At 37.6% G+C, this 22,827-nt stretch overlaps 1 non-coding gene and 1 pseudogene across 1 annotated transcript; both read left to right on the top strand.

Annotated features, from left to right (window-relative positions):
- Nucleotides 1–2,583: 2,583 nt before the first annotated feature.
- Nucleotides 2,584–2,685, top strand: LOC122085296. The gene has a single exon (XR_006142075.1). It is a non-coding gene; the product is annotated as a U6 spliceosomal RNA (small nuclear RNA).
- Nucleotides 2,686–13,011: 10,326 nt separating this feature from the next.
- On the top strand, nt 13,012–20,056 carry LOC122084673 (annotated as a pseudogene).
- Nucleotides 20,057–22,827: the final 2,771 nt, after the last annotated feature.

A 22,827-nucleotide genomic window follows, 5' to 3' on the forward strand; every position in this document is an offset into this window, starting at 1 on the left:
ATAAAACTAAATTGGTTCTCTGTAATAATAGTTGCTTACCTTTGGTGGGTTTTGATAATCCTCTCCCACAATTTCTATGACTCATTAGTTTTATGCCTTTATAGTTATTGCAATTCTAAATATCAACTTCAGTTTTACAACCATTATGTTTCTCCTCCATTCCTCTGCCATTTTTCTTGATTTTATTAATCAGTTTAGTTGGCAAAGATAAATCACAAATACTAAAGTTTTTCCACACTTCTAATGGGACCTCATATGAGCTGTGTCTTCCCTACTATAATCATCCTTAAAGCTTCTTTTTTATAGACACCCTAATTTTGTATGTATCTATGGCATGTGATATCTTAATGAGTATTGCAGTCTACTATTATTTAAAATTTCTTCATTTAGTAGACTACAAAAAATATTCTTTCCATTTCAATCTTCAATATTATGATTTTAAAAACTGAAATGCATATATTAGAAAGGATCTAATTTTCTTCAATAGACCATGGTACAAAGAGAATCTCTCTATATATCTACCCCCTCAGACACTTTGGTTGGACTAGAGAAGGGTATTTTGGATTTCGAACAATAAGAGGTGAAAGTTAATGATGAACACAAAGTTCAATAAAAAATCACATCACCATGGTGAAGAAATTCCCTTTTCTCCAGGGGAAGGAAAACTTATTTTTTTAAACAATATGAAGAAAATATACACAACAAAGGAGAATATGGACATAAACATATAATAAAATATGAATATCTTTTTTTGCCATCGGCTGCCTTTTACATCCATTTTAAGTTCTTCAAAATACTTTCTCTATAGTTCTTTCATTGAACACACACAAATTAAAAATAAAAATAAAAACCTCTATCATGAATTCATTAATGCTAAAGTAAAAACACTTCTGTTTTGTACCTAAAATTTTATGGAGGCAATTTTCTTTACCCACGGTGAATTGAAAACCCCTTACCTATAGATTTGGGTGTCTTAGGATGGGTACTAGGAACAATTGGGAGAGCATTATCGACACTACAGTCATAATTCAACCGATCCTCAACCGATTCTGTCTTCTAGCACTTGGTCAAGTAACCGATTGTTCAACTAGTCCAAACTTGCTCTTGGGTTTGGAAAAAGATAAAGTTGAAGTATCATGATAGTTTGAAACCTTATATTCAGCATATAATTGGTAATGGAGCTTCTACGTTGCTCTGGCTTGATCCTTGGCAAGAGGGCTTCTCAACGGATTTGGATACTGCATCCGGTATGATGTAGGCTCAAGATAGAATGGCAAGGGTGCAGTCTATATTGGTGGGTGGTAGATGAAACCATGGGCCTCCCACTTCTTCGGATCTTAGATTGATTTGGGGGTTGCTTGATAACACCAGCAAAACTAATGGTTTGGAAGATGATTCAACCGCATTTGGATAGCTTCTCATATAAATCAGCTTGGAATATTATGAGTTGTCCTTCACCGATGTAAAAAAAAAAAAAAAAGTCTGTGGTTAGTATCATAGAAAGATTGGGAAGACTTTCGAGGGAGATTCTATTAGATGTATAGCCAAATTGGCATTTGTTGCTTACGATTGCCTACATTTAGAAGGAAAAAGAATTTCGATTATTTCACAACAAGACGAATACATTGAATTGCATTATAGAGATATCAAAGTGAAAATCGAGTACAAGTGTACGTAGAGCAGTAATTCCTAAGGTAGGAAATCATTCAAGAACCCCTATCTAGTTCATAAATTGGGTTTCGACCCAATCTAGATTGAGAGGTGTGTGCCCCTGAAGAACTAATTTCCGTAGTTGTTTCTTGCCTTCTTGGTGCTCCTGGTTTGGTTTTAGTATTGTCGAGGCTAATTGTCGTTGGAGACTTCTTACTCATGGAGGCATTTTCCCTGAAGGTTCTGTTTGGCTGCCTTTGATTTTTAATTATTTTTCTTCATGGCTGCCCATATATATCTACCACATTGCATTATTGTGGTGACATAGCTTCCAGAATAAGTCAAAAAGTGACCAACTTTCCAAAGTAGTTTTACAGCTAGATATGCATGAGGGATTAGAAGTCCAATTTAAGATATTCTCATGATAAAGATGGACCATGGTGGCCCTTTCGCTATCAAAAGATTAGGTCAAAGTTACGTGCTGGCCAAATTAGACCTATTATCATTTGTCAAATAGCAGTTTTTTTTTTTTTTTTTGTTAATGACAGGTATCTAGGCCTTCGGCCTGACTAGTCCTGTGGGTTTATACTGACCCCACAACCGCATGAACCAGGTCATATTGGGGTTGAATGAAAATCATTCAACTTTCACTAAAAGCAATAAAGAGCACTAAACACCCCCGTGTGAGTGACTCAAGGTGTGCCTAGTGAGATTCGAACTTGGGACATCTGAGTTTACGACTCGTACCAAGTTTGTTATTCACCAACTGTGCTACCCCTTGGGTTCAAATAGCAGTTCTTTGGCCTCTCAAGGCTAAGGAAAATATTTCTCAATCATTCAACAAGAGGAAAAACCTTAGAGAAAATATAGAAATACTACTTGGATAGGAAGCAAAGTGCTGTCTTTTGGGGGTTTGAAATTTCACATATGACGGTCCCTTTGGAGGCATCAAATAAAATTGGAATAATACAGAGAAGATCAGCATGCACCTGCATGTGCAAGGATAACACGCACAAACCGATAAATTAAATTTCCCATGTGATCAGGGGTTGACATAGGGAACATTTAAAGTACGTCATTTGGGTAGCTGGCAACTGAGCTACCTCATTGGAGCTTTCTAAATCATTTTAATGGGAAAAAGAAAGTTGTTTGGTCTCATGACCTTGTGCCCAGACACAAGGGTGCATAAAATTGCTTTCTCTTCTCCAATGAAATAAAAAGTTCCATGAGTACTGTTGATGATTTGATGCCCTTTTGCATGCTCTCATTGGCCTCATGCTGATGTGAGAGCCTCACGATCAGACAGTGATCTCTTACTGTTAGCTTAACTCTCCTTAGTGCTCTACTTACAGAGCGAAGCGAGCCACGCTAGCCTATTACATTTTTTAGCAACAACCGGAGCTTAGTCAAGTCTTGAGACAATAGAAGGCACGCTAGCGTGCTCCAATTTGAGAGCTCTTGAGCATGACACGCGAAAACCGTTGCGCGTTTGCACATTCATTTTGCAATTAAAGATAGTTTTGAATTCCCATCTATTGGATTAAAAAATAATAATAATAATAATAATAATAAAAGAAAATTGTTAAGTACAACTGAAGTAGCAGAGACTAAATCTACCAAAAAAAAAAAACGTAGGAGAGACTTTCAATGAATCATTGAAGGAGGCTTATAGATAAAGGCTTTCTTTGTTTCTAAGTAACAACTGCATATGAAAAAGTTTTTAAATATAATCCAAATTGTTGGTATGATTTTAATTACAAATTCCTTTGATTTAACCTTTGTTTTTTGGGTAATTTACAACACCACCCCTGGAGAATACCACTATTATAAAGACATCTTCTATGTTTCACCAAATTAGACTCAGACCCCTTACCGTAGGTCACTGTTAAATGAAGAGTTAAACTGACCGTTATACCCTCGCTCTTCCTCTTCTCCTCAATGATATCTCTAAGAAGCTCTGGAGCATTCTGGAACTGCCTTGATTGCTTTGATTTCTTCCTCTGCTTCACCATCATCGTCTCCGTGTCTGCGCTGTTGTATCTCATCCGATTCCATCCCTCTGCTTCTAGGTTTTTGAGATTCTGAGAGGAACTCGAGAGACCCTTCCGAGGGAGAAAGAGCTTTATCAGAGACATTTATTTTGATTTGCTACCTCTTCTCATCCTCATAGATGGTGTAGAGAGAGAGAGAGAGAGAGAGAGAGAGAGAGAGATTTCTTTGTATTCCATAGACCGAGACGAACTGATGAAGAGGAAGAAACACAGAAAGCAAAAGTAAAGAGGTTCTTTTTTTTTTTTTTTTTTTTTTTTTTAGGTTTAAAGGGAAAAAAGCATTACCCATACCCAAAATCAAAATTTTAGAAGCTGTATACCTTCAGCGAAGGATCAACGATAGGTGCCCGTTGGATTTCTTCCAAATGACGATCTTCTCAAATACTTCAATGGGGAGGACAAAATGGCGATTCGGAGGGTTGCAGCGGCCATCGGCGTTAGCCGTAAGCCCATAGTTGGGAGCATAGAAGTTGATGGCGGTGACGATGATGGAGATGAACCAAAGTTGCTGTGAGTGTGAACCAAAGTTTCCCGCCAAATCTGACCTCTCATCACCCGACTCGATCTGATCGAAACTAGAGAAGCAACCACCGGTCTCTAAATCTTTAACCATCGTATTTTGTTGGAGATTCCATCCGAATTCGCTCAAAATACTACTCTCTCGATTCCTGCCGTATATGTGGATCCTAGCATTCTTCTTCTATGATTCCAGCGACAACGAAGATTGGGAATAAGAGGATGACGTTGGGTTTCACAAGGGGGTACGGTTGAAAGACATTGTTAGTTGCTGCTAGTTCCTGTTGTTGTCGTCAATGTCGCTGCTGTTGCTGTCGTGATCTCCGGTGCTCTGAACGATCACCTGTGGTCCAAATCTATCAATTTGGGGATGAGACTTATTACATGGGTATTTTAGGTACTTCACATTTAATAAGGATATTTTGGTATTTAAAATAAAATATAGTAGCTAACATCTGCATATAAGTTATATTCTTTAACAATGATTGATGGCAAGAGGTCTGAGTCTAATTTGGTGAAATAGAGGGGATGTCCTTATAATAATCATATTCTTCACGTGGTGGCATTGTAAATTGCCCTCTTTTTAGTGTTAATGAGAGAAAAATTAAATACAACTACTTTACTAAAGAGTTTGCATCCACATAAGTACTTGAGTCAAATATGTTTTACTTTCCTATTCATAAGAAGATAGTTTTTTTTTTTTTGGGTAGAATAACATAACAAGGTAAGCTACTTGCTTGGACATTAACATTGGTTTGTTAGACTGCCTGAGCCATAAATTAACCAAAAAGAGCCATTTATGTAAAAAAAACAAGGGAATTGAGCTCCAAGGACACAGGCTAGTGTTGGTATTCATTACCAGGTTGTGCAAAATCACTGAATCACTTCATATTTCAATCACATCCCGCCCTTCATCCTTTGCCAGCTTCAAACCTTGGAGAAGACTTTTGATATTTGAATCAATACGTTTTCCTCTCATCATGTAATCTGCACAATAAAGATAAGTTTTCTCCTAAAAGAATACCATAAGTCCACTCTGAAACATTACAGTCATTGTCAATGACACTAGTTCACATCAATAAGAAAAAAAAAAAAATGGGGTGTTAGAGAACAAGTAGGTAGCTTGTTTAATTGAAAATCATTCATGATGATCTTCTTGCACAATAGGAGGGAGAGTTTCTAAAATCCAATAGCTGATGTTAGACATAACAATATGGGAATAAGAACCATCCGACCTGCAAAAGAGAGGATGTTAGCTTTCTAGGAGGCAAGCCGATTATCAACTCTTTTAACAATATGATTAAAGTCAGCAACTCAAGAGCGAGGGTAAAAAAGGTTAGTACTCAAATAAGTAGAGTTTTTGGGCATTTCCTTAATACCAATACTAATGGAACAGAGATGATTATAATAGAAAAGAGAAACATTCTAAAAACGATGCCACTTTTGAATGAAATCCTAACTCTTTGCAACATGGAAACTATGACCGACTGATCCTCGGGTGTTTTTTAACAAGAGTACATGTAGAGAATATATCTCCCAATCAGCCTTAGAAAGATTAGCTTTATCTTATTCATAGAAGAAAAAAAAAAGATTAGCTTATCTTTAGCTGAGCTTATCTTCATGGCCCACTTATGGAAGGTTGAATTGGAAAAATATATTAGCTATGTTAGATACCTTAACTGATATACCTTAAACATTAGGTACCTTATGTGTAATTTATCTTTTTTATTTTAATCGAACTTGTTTTAAATATTTGTCATATCATGACTTAGTTGATCTTAATTCTTAACAAACATTCCTTTTTCATGTAGAACTATAACTAGCCTTTAAAAATGGTTCAAAAGTCAACTTTGATTCATATTCTTTTTGGTAGAACTTTGACTTAATTAAGTGATTGACAATATTTAAACAATTACACAAGAGTTACTTAATGTTTAGGTGTCTTAGTTTAAAATATCTTATGTCAAAGATATTATATTGTTTTACCAAAAATAAAAAAATTATATTGTACTATGATTTTTGCCATGATTTATAATAATATATGAATAATCGTGAACAATGTCGTCAAAAAAAAAAAAAAAAAAGCGAAAGAACATAACGTTGGACCATATCTTTTCAATTGAAATATTTTTGATAGATATGTATAAAATTACAGCATTCGGTCGTGTCATTATCATATGTTAACATGTACTAACGTTGTTAATTCTTAGAATACCTCAAACATAACTTTTATAAATGCTAGATACCTTAAACGTAGACACCTAAATGTTAAATACCTTAGGCATAGTTTTTTAAATGTTAAATACCTTAATTATAGATACACTAAATATGTTAAGGTACCTTAGATATAATTTACCCAAAAATTAAAAAAAAAAGGACATAATTTAAAGTGAAATCATTTTAAAATATAATTTTCCATTTTTTATTATTATTTGACATACGTCCCTTTTATGAATCACCCCCAAGGTAAGGGAGTGTGTCATTATGAATCATCATATGATGTTATATTATGGCATGCATGCATGGCAAGGTAGAAGAAATGCATGCCAACCTGCATAAGTGGTGATTGGTAACATGTCACTTTATGCCTAAAAGTAGCATCCAAATAATGTATTCTTCTTGCAACAATTTATTCAATTTCTCCCACAATCAGGTCGTTGAAAAACACCTGGTTATGCAGATTTTTTTCTTTCGGATGGGAATTGATTTAAAATGGCCATAGAAAACAGTGCTATTGACTTGTAAACTATCCAGATTTCCCCACTGTAGTCCCATTCCATCTCCCCAGGTATTTAATGTAAATTTCCTTAATATCCCAATCTAATCAATATAACGGTCAATAGTTTTTATTAAATTATAGGTTTTCTTATTGATATCCCTTAAGTTGGTAAATAATTTATAATCTTCTTTTTTAATATAATATCTATTTTTTAATAAAGGCAAATATTTGCACTTCATATATATGCTCAAAAACTATGTAAAATAATAATAAATTTTGATGATGACATAATGATTAGACATTTTCAAATTATTTTGAAAACTCATTTGTCTTTAATCTTAAAATTGTTGGGACTAAAGAATATCAAGTTCTAACTTATAGTTTTTACATATCGTTTTTGTTCAATACCAATAGTATCAACATCATAATCGATACTATGACCAGTATCAACCTATATCAACATACCAGACAATTTGCCCTCAAAGATACTAATACCATACACTTTGGACTAGGGGTGTTTTACAATGTCAATGACATGTCAATATCGACATATATATATATATATATATATTTATATATTGATCAAATCAATACGTAAAATGATATCCTAGATAAACCTATAGGGGCACCTCATTTAAACACTTCATTTTCTTTATTTTTTAATATATAAAATCTTTTGGGAGAAACCCATTCATTTATGAGTCTTGATTCTTGAACAATTGAACCTATATGCATACATGCAACAGGCAATGGCTTATTGCTACTAGAAATATATATATATATATATAGAGAGAGAGAGAGAGAGAGAGAGAGAGAGAGAGGCTCTGCTAACTAACGCCAGAGTCTACCGGGGCAATTACAACTAAGAGAAATTTAGAAATAAAAGAGAGAACACTGAGAGCTGTAAGCTAGCTGAGTGTTGAACAACTGATGCCTCCAAATGAGAAGATCTTCTCTTTATATAGATCCAGAATTTAAAAAGATCTTGAGTCCATGAATGGTGTTTTGCTACAGTTTTGCCGGAAAGTGCACAGTTCCGGTTACAATACTATAACAGTAATGACTTCATTATGTGCGTCAAGGCTAATGCCTTCTTCTAGATTCTCTTTGGCATATCCAATTTGAATCAGAGGTTAACTGTATTTGGTTCAACCCTGATTTAGGCTTACTTACGTCTATGATTTTACTACCTGCATAACTCAAGGTAGGTGGGGACTTTTTATCCTTCCATCATATTTTCAATATTACGTGTGAAGAAAATGCTAGAAGAATTAATTGCTATAATAAAATTAGTCAATATAAATTTGACATTGAATACATCAATACTAACAAAAACTTTCTTGTAGATCACCTAAGCAAGCCATGGATCAACCGCCTGACAAGGGTTGGATAACTATAAACAAAGACAAAAGCAAAGGGTAAAGCCAAAGCTGAATCGAACAGAACCACTGCTTCAAAGACTTTAGTCGATCTTCTGCAAGCACCGCTTCGTACATAAAACCTGCTAAGAAAATCGAACTACTAAAAGATTCTCTTAACACAAGTGGACTTAATTTTCCCCCAGAAATCCTAATCGGTGATTTAATCATTTTTCCTCTATGAGCTATTCACAATAGACCAAAAATGTTCCTTTACGTATTAACATGTACAGATCTCTAGCCTAAAAGTAAAATTTAGATTAATTCAATGGCTTGAGAACTTTTTTATACTATAACGTAGATGCACCATATATATTATCATGACTGGCATGGATCCCATGTAATGCAAGGGACATTACATAAAAGAATAGATAAAAATATGGTCTAGCTTGCTTGGTATGTATAACCACAGTTGTTTACACAGAGCGTGGCGTAAGACAACTTTTCCTACAATAGAAGATATTTGGGTTAAAAAAAATATTTCTCTTATTATGATTCATGTCAATAAGTTGGAAACCACCTCATTCGACAGGTTTCATCAAATTCTGAATCATTTGCAACATCCTATCTTAGGTAGTCTACTCTAGGGTAGAAAGAATAGCTTCAACTCCTGTCCAGCATGTTAGGCATTCGGCATGACTTCTGACCACTGGATTTTTTCCAATAAGAATTGAGAGACTCTCACCTTAAGTTGTAGGAACTAGGAAACAAGTATATTCAGATTGGATGCAAGTCTATAATATATTCAATTTTCCATGGTGGTGATCCTCTTTCAAGTTTCAAGTGATCTTAGTTCCATCCTCCGAGAGGATAAAACTGATTAACCAGTTTTTAGAATGTAATCTATATTTTATATAAGTGTTTTTTGTCAGTGATAAAAGTAAATTATATCTCCTATGTTGGGTAAGACGAACCGTGCCTCATTTATTTTTTTATTATCAATTTTATTTTTGATATAATTCTAAAGGTTTCCCAAATTAGTAGTATATTTCCGCTTCAATGAAAAAAAAAATCTTCTGCTTCAAATCGGAAGATTAAACCTATTCTATTCAATTATGGGGCGATACCGTTACAAAATCCCTGCACAGAGCTGTCTGCCCTGTTCTGCTACTTACGTGCTCGATGATATTTTTGTGACCATCCTGCCCCCCATTACTGGAGGAAAGGTTCGACGAAAGCTTCACTGTCTTCTTTGCCACCCAACCCAATCACAGAGGGATCTGAACCAGCCTCCGGAAGTTCAAATCTTCGCCGGCGGCAGAGTTCTCGGCGATCTCTAGGAAGCATTTCTCTCTTCTTACTCTCCTTACGTTCTGTTTAATAACCTTTACATTACTTTCTACCCAAAAAAAAAAAAAAAAACTTTACATTACTCTTGTGAGATCTGCTCTGACTCATTTTCGACGGAGAAACCCCGGATTCATGTAAGCCATGATTTATTAGATAATATCCCAAAAGTCCACCAATTGGACTACTATAGGCTGGATTCCCTCCCTGGGAATGAAGAAATCAGGAGGGCAGTTTGGAAGCTAGATCCGGATAGTTCGCGGGTCCTGATGGATTCTCTGGTGCTTTTTTTCTCAGGTGTTGGTCTATAGTGGAAGTGGAGGTGTGCAATGCAATGAGGCAATTCTTTAGCACTGGTTATATGCCCCATGGGGTGAATAACAATTTCCTTGTTTTGATTCCAAAGGGGGATGGAGCAAACACGTTGGATAGATTCCGCCCTCTCTGTATGGGCAACTTCTTTTGCAAAATTATTTCTAAAGTCATGGTGATGCGCCGGAACCCCTCCTTGCTCGGCTAATTTTAGAAGAGTAGGGTGCCTTTCAAAAGGGGAAGCTGATATATGATAACATCTCCGTGGTCTCCGAGCTAGCAAACTTAATGTTCTCAGTGACTAGAGGAGGGGGGCTTGTTCTGAAAATTGACATCAGGAAGGCTTATGATACCGTTACAAAATCCCTGCACAGAGCTATCTGCCCTGTTCTGCTACTTACGTGCTCGATGATATTTTTGTGACCATTCTGGCCCCCATTACTGGAGGAAAGGTTCGACGAAAGCTTCATCGTCTTCTTTGCTACCCAACCCAATCACAGAGGGATCTGAACCAGCCTCCGGAAGTTCAAATCTTCGCCGGCGGCAGAGTTCTCGGCGATCTCTAGTAAGCATTTCTCTCCTCTTACTCTCCTTACGTTCTGTTTAATAACCTTTACATTACTTTCTACCCAAAAAAAAAAAAAAAAACTTTACATTACTCTTGTGAGATCTGCTCTGACTCATTTTCGACGGAGAAACCCCGGATTCATGTAAGCCATGATTTCCAGTTGATCTTGGTTTCGAGGGTTCTATATACACTAGTTCTTACTTGGGTTTAATCCTTCTTTGTTAGTTTCTCTCATTTTCTTACACAATTTTGGCCTGCTGATCATTTCACTCTTTTGCTCCTTCCGAGCAGTTCTGATCAAACCCTCTCTCCTTTTTTCCCCATTTTTCTGTGGTTCACTTCATGGATTCTCAGACTCTAGTCACAACATTGCCTTCTCTGTAGCAAATTATAATTTTCCTGGTTTAGCTTTTTGGCATCTCTTTATCTTTTTAATGGAAAATTAGAAAAGGGGGTCTCCTTTTCTTCTTCTTTTTTCTTACTGTATGAATTTTAGCGGAATGGGTTTGATAAGTTTTACTTTTCTAATACTTGTAAGGACTCCTATTGCTTCTGAAACTATAATCTTGTTGCTTTTCATAGTGGATATTGATTGCTGGTTTGCCTGTTTACCTTTGGAGGCCTTCTTTTGAAAAATTATAAGTTTATAACTGAAGTATTGATAATAATGTCAATGAGGGTGGCGTATACTGGAGTGGTATTGATGATTTGGCTGCAGCCAACATGGAGGGCATACAACAAATCACAATGCTTGCTACATAGACTTCTATATGATCATCGATCAATTTGGTTCACAATTCTAGGTACAAACTGAAGGCTATTACTTGGAAGAGAGAAATGTCTTGAAAGTAGTAATGGAGCTCACAACTAATAAACAGTGGTTTTTTGTGTATGCAATGGTAGAGTGTTCCCGTGAGAGAGTTCCCATGAGAAAACCAAGGGTGTTTTCCCATCTTATGCAATGCATTTTGAAAACTTGTATTTCATTTGAATTTCTTGTTCCGATGGAGTGGCCAATGAGATTGCAGATGACCTTGAAATTAAGTGTTTATTTGTTCTCAGAGATATGGGTGTCCTAAGCAGAAGTGTTGAGCTTTGATAGTGGTGCCTATGATATAGTTATGGGAGTGGTTGTGATCCACTGTATTCCTTTGGGATTTTTTTTCTACCATACCACCCATTACAATGAAGCTGTTGTCCATATCCACACAGGTAGGGAGAAAGAAAAACAAAATTTTAGTAATGGAGCTCCCATAATTGAGCTAATTATTGAAAATTATATGAATTGTTTCCCAACTTTTGGACCTCACTCTTAGACCTACATTGAGTAATCAATCCTAATCCCAAATCTGCAGGATACTTTACCAGAGAAAAACAAATCATAGGCACCATAGAACTCAACAAACAGATCAGCAAACAAGGACTGAGATTAGAAGAGAAATCAAACAAATTGATTTCAGATTTGTAGGGTTTCTATAACTGAACTGAAAATAGGAATCAAAAACTGATTAGGTGATAAAATAAGACTTGAAACAATGTAGAAAACATAATTATCAATCAGAGATTTAAGGTTCAGACCAGGTCTCACTATCGATCTCAGTTGGAGATCAGATTAGGTCAAAAATCACCATTGAGCAGGGTATAGAGATTTTCTATTGTAGACAATCAGGTGGTCAGATCCTGCTGAGACTTGGATCGTATTTCAGTCTAAGAGGGAGGGAGGTTTGACAAGAATCTTAGCCAATTCTGATTGGCTGGATTGGTCTCAAAGAGTATGGATTGATGCACAAGAAACCTGAGAATTTCCAGATCAGGAATAAAAAAAAAATACTGTAACACTGACTTGTGAGCCTGAGGTTGAATGGAGCTTAAACTGAGACTTCAGATTGCTTGAAGAACAATATAAGAAGTAGAATAGAAGATAGAAGGAACCTCTCAGGTTTCTCACCGCAGACAGGCAATTGGATCACACACCACTTGATAATAACACGAAGACAAATCTCAACAGAGAAGCAGCAGCAGCAGCCACAAATTCTTTGTTCATAAAATTGTGGGCTATAGGGAGCCTTCTTGTATTATATTTATAAGTATACAATTTTTTTTTTTTTTGGGGGGGGGGTGGGCAAGGCCAAACAATTGGAAGGTTTCAAAATTAGAGACTCCCAATCTTTGCCTATTACAAGAGATTTTAAGAATTAGAAACAATCAAAAAAGGAATTAATGACAAAGGGAACTAACTAGTTTCTTGTCTTCTAAGGGCCCGTTTGGTATCGTTCTAAAAAAACGTTTCTGGAGTTTTTTCGTTCTATTGGAACGAAAAAAACGGAATCTTCTGTTTGGTGCACTTATGGTCCGTTTCTGTTTTTTTGAAACAAAAAGTGAAAAAAAAAACTGAAAAAACGAGATTGGACGGAACTCCATTTTGGAGTTCCGTCTTCCCAGTTTCGTTCCATTTTACCAAAAAAAAAAAAAAAAATTCCCGATAAAAATCTGAAATTGTAAAACACCATTTTTTCGTTTAAAAACTGCGTTTTGACACAGAAACTGAAATTTTCGTTTTTGAAACGAAACAGCGTTTCTGGAACAGAAACGATACCAAACGGGCCCTAAGAGTAGGAGAACAACTTTGACAACTTAAATTGACCCAAATTGGCTCAACTAATGAACCGAACCAAACCAAAATAAATAAATAAAACAAACTACAAATGAACCAAAATTGTGGGCTGTTAGGCCCTCTTCTTCCTCCTGCTCTATGTCTTCAATTCTGCATCATAGGACCATCTGCTCAAGTTATTTATATTAGCAATTTCCCAATACTGATTATGTAGATGCTTATAATAAACCTATGGAAGCATTTGAAACCAAACCAACAGAAGGCATCTGAACATCATGTTCAGAACTGTCACTGCCGTTGGCCAATTTTTTGCTACTGAGGGTGTAGTCCTTGTCTAGGCCTCCCAAGTACAAGCAGAAGAGCAGTTTCATATATTATGGCAAAACAAGGGTGGTCCAGAGTGAAGACGTAATCTGAAAAGGGAACCGGTTGATGTTTCCTCACATTAAAAAATAATAATAATAATAATAAAAAATAAAATGTTCTGCTTTATCTATCTCTGGAAGGTGAGAAAAGATGCGACTGACAAGTTCATGCATGGCGTGGCGAGCAATCCACTGCAACAACTCACCTTTTGATCCTGCTTGATGAACTATACCGAAGCAGGTATTGACTATGTTGCACACATTCTGGTTACTCAGCACAACCGATGCCTTACTTTTCATGCAAGCAAGGAAAACCTGAATTATCTTCATCAGTACTACTTCTTCTGAAGCTGGATCAGTCACCTTGAACGGGCAACTCGTCACAGCTTCAGCCACCAAAGGCATAACATGTTCCACATTAACAGTATTTAGATCAAGTATGTCAAGAGTTAGGATCTTGTAAACAGATGATAAGGCCGCACTAGTGATTGGTGCTCCAGTTTCATCTGATTGAATCAAATCCAAAAATGGCTGGAAATATGCAGCTGGAGTTATTGATTGCCACTGACTTTGCCATGAAAAAATTTGCTTCTGCAATGCCATCAATGATTGGATGAAAGAGTGCTCTAACTGATCATCTCCAGCCATATAACGACCTCCCCACCTAACATTTTTCTTATCATAACAGCCAACACAGCACCTACTTCTGAATTCCCCACACATGCTAAAGCAACCTCCATTTGGTGAACAGTCACAGTCTTCAGGCTCTTCTTCAATCGCCTTGATTCCGGAATGCAGCCTTAGACTCCCCATATTTACACTTGAGTTTGGAATAAACAATCTAAGTGCTATCAGTGTCACACCTATAAACTACAGAGACAAGGTATTGGAACCGGACAGAACCATACTCCACCCTGTGGTTGAAAGATAATAAACACAAACACACATGTAAGAACTCTCATATGGTGAACAAAATAAACTGAATCACATTAAAGTATGATAAGCAGTTTCTACAATTGCAAATTTAGAATGCATTAAGACTAAAATAGATATTTGGGGGGGAGGGGAGATCTTCGGGTAAACTTCGCAGAGGAAAACACAATTGGAGCTAGTAATGGAGAAGAGGCCACTCCAAATGATTTGTATCTCATGACAGAGCCATATGGGGTACCCTGCATGGTGGAAATACTTCACTTCTTGTGTCCCTTGTTAGATAACACTGATCAGATTGGAATGGGTCCGAGGTCAAATTCTATGGCAAGTCATGAAGATGTGCCACTTTTTTCTTTGAGTTTAATCAATTTGGCTATCAAATTCAGTGGTCCCTCTATTAGAAAACAACCTAAGTTATTAGCCTTGATACAGGATGAGCTATTTCGTAACCTCATGCAGTTTGGCTTGTCAATGAGTCCAATGAATCTTTCCGTGGTATGTAGCATCATTCTCAATCTGTATCACCATTTGCGTTCTGAGCTAAAACTACAAGTAGAGGCTTTCATTTCTTGCGTGATATTGAGGCTTGGACAAAGCAGGCATGTGGCTTCAGACCAACAACAGGAAGTTGCAATGGAAGCTCTTGTTGACTTCTGCAGGCAGAGGACATTCATGGCAGAGATATATGCCAACTTTGATTGTGATATTACTTGCAGTAATGTGTTTGAAGACCTTGCTAACCTGTTATCAAAGTGTGCATTTCCAGTGAACTACCCTTTGTTGGCAATGTATATTCTTGCTTTGGATGGTCTAATTGCAGTGATTCAGGGAATGGCAGAGAGGATAGGCAATGGATCACTTGTTCCGGAGCAGGTTTCAGTAGATCTTGAGGAATATAGCCCATTCTGGACTGTGAAATTTGAAAACTATTCTGATCCTAATCATTGGGTTCCTTTTGTTCATTGGAGGAAATACATTAAGAGAAGATTGATGATTCGTGCTGATCACTTTAACCGTGATCCAAAGAAAGGGTTAGAGTTTCTCCGGGGAACACATTTGTTGACTGATGAGCTTAACCCAAGTGTGGCTTGCTTTTTCAGGTACACAGCTGGGTTAGATAAGAATCTTGTGGGCGATTTCATAGGAAATCATGATGAGTTTTGTGTTCAAGTGCTTCATGAATTTTCTGGAACCTTTTGATTTTGAAAACATGAATTTTGATACTGCACTGCGGCTCTTCTTAGAAACTTTTCGATTGCCTGGAGAGTCGCAAAAGATTCAGAGAGTTCTTGAGGCATTCTCGGAGAGATATTATGAGCAATCACTGCTGATTCTAGCCAACAAGGATGCTTCTCTCTTGTTGTCATATTCTTTAATAATGCTTAACACAGATCAACACAATGTACAAGTGAAGAAAAAGATGACCGAAGAGGATTTTATAAGAAATAATCGACACATAAATGGAGGGAATGATCTCCCTCAGGAGTTTTTGTCAGAGCCTTACCACTCAATATGCAAGAATGAGATCCGAACTATAACGGAACAAGGTATTGGTTTCCCCGAGATGACCCCAAGCTATTGGATTGATTTAATGCCCAAGTCAAAGAAGACTGCTCCTTTTATTATGTGCGATTCCAGACCCTTCCTGGACCATGGTATGTTTGCCATAATGTCGGGTCCCACAATTGCTGCTATCTCAGTGGTATTTGATCATGCTGAGAGTGAAGATGTTTTCCAAACATGTGTTGATGGATTCCTGGCAGTTGCTAAAATTTTGGCATGTCATCATCTTGAAGATGTATTGGATGACCTTGTTGTGTCTCTCTGTAAGTTCACAACTCCCATTAACCCATCATCTGCAGAGGAACCTGTTCTTGCTTTTGGTGATGATATGAAAGCTAGAATGGCCACTGTGACTGTCTTTACCATAGCAAATAAGTATGGTGATTATATCCGCACTGGATGGAGAAACATTCTGGACTGCATCTTAAGATTGCACAAGCTTGGTCTTCTCCCCGCCCGTGTGGCAGGTGAGGCTGCTGATGGCTTGGAGGTTGCTGCTGACCCTTGTCATGGAAAACCTGTTACAAGTTCCCTATCCACATCCCAGATGCCTTCTCTGGGTACACCTCGTAGATCGTCTGGGCTTATGGGCCGGTTCAGCCAGCTCTTGTCTCTTGACACAGAGGAGCCAAGATCGCAACCCACTGAACAACAACTTGCTGCTCATCAACGTACACTTCAGACTATTCAGAACTGTGCCACATTGATAGCATATTTACAGAGAGCAAGTTTTTGCAAGCTGATTCACTGTTGCAACTTACACGAGCTCTCATATGGGCTGCCAGGAGATCTCAGAAGGGGAACAGCTCTCCTGAAGATGAAGACACTGCTATCTTCTGCAGTTCTGCTTGGAGTTGTTGATAGCAATCACCTTGAACAACCGGGATAGGATTTTTCTTCTGTGGCAGGGTGTTTATGAGCATGTATCCAACATTGTTCAGTCAACTTTGATGCCTTGTGCCCTGGTAGAAAGGGCTGTGTGTGGACTTCTTCGAATATGCCAGCGGTTGCTTCCCTATAAGGAGAACCTCGCTGATGAACTACTGAGGTCATTGCAACTGGTCTCTAAGCTTGATGCTTGGGTTGCTGATGCATATTGTGAGAACATTACACAAGAAGTCATGCGCCTCGTGAAGGCTAATGCCACACACATCAGATCCTCGATGGGGTGGCGCACAAATCAATATTCTCTCCATCACAGCTCGCCATCCTGAAGCGTCTGATGCAGGATTTGAAGCATTAATGTTTATCGTGTCTGATGGGGCTCATCTCTCACCTGCAAATTACATTGTGTGTGTGGATATCGTGAGGCAGTTGGCTGAGTCTCGTGTTGCGCAGGCAGCGCGATCAATGCGAGCACTGGATTTGATGGCAGAGTCCATGACCTGTTTAGCACAGTGGTCTCGTGAGACTAAGAAAGCTGCAGGGCAGGAAGCTGCTGCAAAAATGTATCAAGATATAGGGGACATGTGCCTGAGGCTAGGTCAGGGCTTGAGGAAGGTTTGCTTGGACCACAGAGAAGATGTAAGGAACCTAGCTTTGTCATCATTACAGAGGTGCTTGACAGGAGTGGATGGGTTCTCCCTTTTGTACACTTCATGGTTGCAGTGTTTTGATCTGGTCATCTTCAGGTACTGAGTTTTTGTTCAGTAAATAAAAGGGGTCATCTTTACAAGTTGAGGCATCTCCAGTGAAAGCTAACTCTCGACCTGGACATCACAGGTGCTGAGAGTTAGCTTTCACTGGAGATGCTTGGGATGCTTGAAGATAGACTATGTGAACAGGTACAAATTACAATTTTCTTTTTCATTTTGATCGATTTGTATCCAAATGGTATTGCTATTGCAGTTTGCTTCATTGTTGTGACCTTGGTGGTTGAGTGAGTTTAGATTTTATTTCCTTACTGTTGTCGAAGAAATAGAAATCGCCATTCTAAGCTCAGCATGATGATTGGCTCTCAACTTTTTCCTCAAGCATCAAGTCATCTCTTGGCAGTAGTATTTTAATCCTTTTTTTTTTTTTTTTTGCTTTATTTCTTTGGTTTTTTGTTTATGTTCCTCTCTATTCCAATTTTTTTCTCACACTCAGAAGTTCTCGGCTTGGCCTAAGTCCTACTCTTTTGAACCAGCTTAATTAAATTTTGAGCAGATTAGCTTCTTATTGTTACCTACTCTAAGCTCGACAGTTCCATGCACCTTGTTAATTTGGAATTGGAGTTCCGTTTGAAAAGGACTGACTTCATCTCCCGTTGTAGAATCTGTTCACCTTTTCCATAATCTTATAAAATCAACCCTAATGATGTTATTGTGGGGACCTGGATCAATTATTTTTCCATGAATAGCTCTTTATGGCTTTGGATGCTTGTTATAGGTCTGTTATAGAACTCAACTACCTACTGATAAAAGTGACCACAGATGTTTGAAGAATTCTCTGGTATCATATGAACTTCTGGGCTGAAGCTGTTCTCTTACTGGTCCATTCACATCTTTGCATATCAGCTGCGCCTTGTTTCCTGTTCTAGATTTGGTTGGAAAAACTGATGACATATATACAGAGCCATTAATCTTGCTGTACCTAAGAAATATTAACTTGTAACTTATTGTGTGGGTTGAGTCAGGAAAAATATATTTTCTAGATCTTTTTGTCCATGTTAATGATCCAACAGTCTTAGAGTAAATTGCTACTCTCCAAATGGAAAATATTATCCTAAAACATACAGTAACTCAGACTTATTTGAGACAGTAGATGGTGAAAACCTTGATTGCTATCTTCAATTTGGAAATTAGTATGCTCTATTTGATTATATGAATAATATATTGCGTTCTTCAATTCTTGGATAACTTATTCCATTGCCTCTATTCCAACATTTTATATACTCTCCTTGGGCCACTGCATGTTGCTGCATCCTCATTAGTTCTTTACATCGCTGTCTAGAAACTCCTTTTTCGGCAAAATAACCTCAACATTGTTTAAAAGCTCAAAACAAGGTAAGTTCTTTGATATGCTGCATGCTTACCAAAACTCCTATATGTAGAAATAGAAACTAGAAACAAGTGATGAAGAAATAAATGTCTTCTTGTCTTACATGGCAGCTTATCGATGATGATGCTAATTTTGTGTAGGAAAGAGGGACAGCTTAAGATCTGATAGGGTCTGGGGCATCTCATTTTCTTTACCATGGGCTAAACAGAGGGAAATGGAAGTGATTTGAACACTATTTTCAACTTAAATCCTCTTTGTTCAGTGACGTCATATGAATGGAAAGGGGGTCTTCTTGAATATTTATTTTTTTTTGAACATATTGTTTGCTTGGACATTTAGAATATCCAATGGTCTGATCTGTTTACTTTTAGAAGAGGACCTTATATGTGGAGTTGGATTCAGATATTTTAGTGAGGTGTCTATGAACATGCTGTTAGACTGATTGATGTCTTGAATCTTCCTTCCATCACATGCAGTAATTGTCATAAGAGACTTCATATGTATTAACATCAACTTCCTCTTGTCATCATTGATGCAATTGAAGAATGCAGCTGAGAAAGACTAGAAGAATAGGAAATTGAGGAGTTAATTGACCCAAGTTTTGCTTTTTTTGGAGACAGGAGATGACTGCAGATTTAGGAGCTTGAATAGTCGGACACTAAGGCATGGTTGTTGATATACTCATATACAAGTTTGTGCGTAGAAACACTTACAGTTGTGGACCGAATTTACTTTTCTTTTGTCATATTCTGGAATTTTCTTCCTAATTTGAGACTTTTTAAGTTTCAGGCTCAAGGATTGAGCAGTGAGAGGCTGAGAGCTCCAGTTTACTACATATAATGACAAGTTTACATATGAATTTGAATACATGATTATCTGCTGTTTAACTCTTCACATGGCACTGCCTCTTGTCCTTTCTTAGCTGTGTTTGAATCGACTTGAATCTCTTCAAAATCCTCATCTGTTGGTGTATGGTGTCGTTGGATTAATATCTTCTCCATAGGTATCCTCTTTATTGGGTTGAATACTTTTGAGTGTGACTTTAATTCAAGAACCTGGCTATGTTTCTTATCATAAATTTCTTCTGGCCAAGACCTGTTCATTTGTTCAAGTGGGGAGATTGTGATTTTTACAGATTCATTTCTTGGATCAAGGGGATTCTCTTTAGTTGGGTACAAGGATTTTTAAGATGTGGATAAGGATGATTTGAAGGAGAATTTCTGGTCTTTAGTATCTAGTAGTTCTGTGTCCAATAAGAAAAGCAAAACTTAACCACAGGGTCATGACGCAGGAGCAGTACTTATGTTCAACATAATTTGAGCATCAACAGATTACAGATAGGATTAATGAGTCATGAATGAATAAGACCTGGAAAGGAATTGTTCTACCAGCTTGTGCTGAAAATGGTATTTGCCAAGAGCTTAGTTTATTCTGTGCACGATGGATAAAAGAAAATGAAGCAGCAGTTTTTTTTATTTTTAATGAGGATTTGTCAAAAAAAAAAACCTAGTGTGTACATCATTTTCCCTATGGATACCTAGATATTTGGAATCCTGAGCAATTGTACTTAAAAGAGTCTAGTAAACAAAATATTTTAAAACAGGTGGTGTGGATCAGCTGAAAAAGATACCATTCTTTTCAAAGTTGATATCTTAATTAGAAGATGCTGAAACATTTTGGGATAAATGTGTCATATATAAAAAGTAGGTGTGATATCTTAGGAGAGGATCTATGCAATTTATTCCTCAGTTGTGTCGGGAACATTTTGGTATGCCTTTGGAGAACTTAATGGAACACTCTTTTGAGTGATAATGTGAATGACAAGAGGGCCAAGCTTGGAGGATCTCAAGAATACTCATGAGGATTTTTTTTCATACGGGGGTGTTTAGTCCTCTTCACTGCTTTCAATGAAGGTTGAATGGTTCTCAGTCAACTCAGTATTACCCGGTCCATGCGGTTGTGGGGTTAATATAGGCCCACGGGACTAGTCTGGCCAAAGGCTTGAATACCTGCCGTTAGCAAAAAAAAAAAGGGCAAGCTTGGAGGATCTCAAGAATACCCATGAGGAATTTTTTTTTTTGGGGGGGGGGGGTGTAAATACCCATGAGCATATCACGCAGATCATTTTGGGAGCTTGAAGAGGAACTAAGCCATGAGAGCTTCAAATGGAATATCAGCCTTCAAGAGGTTATTTAGAGGTTTTGTTTGGTTGAGTTCAGCATCTCCTTAGATGGAGAATGTAGAGGTTAGGTGTGAACTTTAAAACACTCATGTTTGGTGTTAACTGGAGTGAAACACCGGGTTTGATGGTGAGCCATAGAAACCTTTCTGCTTATTGTAAACCCAGGAAACAACAAATGGTTGTGAAGTGAGCCATAAAAAACATTACTTTGTAAGGGTTTGATTGCTACCCATTGAAGCAATTGAGTCAGTGGATATGTAAAGAATGAGAAAGTCCTTGAAGTGGATGTAGTTTATGGGTGTTGAATCCTTCTCTTTAGCTCTTATTTTATTATCTCACATTGTATTTTATGGGTGTTGAATTCTTGAACTGAGTTTCTTTGGGAGTCAACCACTCCCACAAAGTCTCCTGTAACCTTCACTGTTAGCCATGAATTTACTTGATCTTGCTTGCAGACGATTACAGTCAATTAAGCAACTTTAGGTTATCCCTCACCTTCTCAAGGATTTAGTCTACAAAAGTTACTAATATGAAAACACCAAGGTGGATCTCCCATGTCCTGTCCATGCTCAGGTTGCATGCAAGGGATGGTAATGGGTGGGCTTCAGCCACCAAACTTGTCCTGTCCTAACGGGTTAGGATTCAGTGAACTTCAAGAACAAGAAAACATTTTGAACAAACCCAAAAAAAATAGCCAGTTTTATTGCTATAAGAACCCGTATGGATGGCCTTCCCTTTCTCCCTCACATGATATTACTATGTGTAAGCCTTAGGTTTATGAAGTATTGGGATTTAATTTTAATGGAATAGGATTTCTGCCAGCCCAAACTGATGTCAATTATTGGTTTGAATGGTTGGAGTTGATGGAATTAAGGAATGGAGAGGGTCGACCTTGGCATAACAATAAGGTTGCTGTATTGCGGCATAGTGTTTGCAGGTTTGAATCAGAAAACAGCCTCTCTGTGGAACAGGGGGAAAGGGTTCATATGTTATAACCCTTCCAAGACTCTGCAGTGGCCTCGTGCACTTGTTACGCTGTTTTTAATGGAATTAAGGAATGGTAGGACTAACAGGTCAGGAACTTACCCCAAGGGGGTTGCTCAATTGGTAAAGACCAACTCCTCAATGAAGAGGTCAAGAGTTTCACTCTTCTTGGGGCCTACCCATAAAAAAAAAGAGGTCAAAAAATTGTTTCTTTCATCAACCATAGGTTCCCTAGACATTTCCCATTGGGATTTCAACTCCCAAACTTGAGAGTAAAAATAGGGGCACATGTCGAGAGCTCCCCCTCCACCCAGACACGGGAGTACACCCATCTAGATTCCCACGCCCAGACACAGCATCCTGTTTTCAGGAGCAGGGGCATCTTTTCACAGCCCCTGAAAACAGGGAGCTGTGTCTGGGTATGGAGAATGCAGACGGATAGTGTTTTTTCTCCCGTAATAAAATACCTAACATTAACTGGCATTTCCATTATTTTGTGGGAGTTGAGAAGATGAAGGATTCAACTCTTGTCATCATGGTAATGGGTTCTTGAGGCAGAAAACTGAAATACCCCATGATACAGAGCACTTCCCTCAGTCGACATAAAACAAAACCAAGTTTAATTTTATGCTTTGGATTCTCAAGCTTCAAACTAAACAAAATTATTGGGGTCTGAAAAAAAA

This window comes from Macadamia integrifolia, chromosome 7 (assembly GCF_013358625.1).
Source record: "Macadamia integrifolia cultivar HAES 741 chromosome 7, SCU_Mint_v3, whole genome shotgun sequence".
NCBI classification, from domain to species: Eukaryota; Viridiplantae; Streptophyta; class Magnoliopsida; order Proteales; family Proteaceae; genus Macadamia; species Macadamia integrifolia.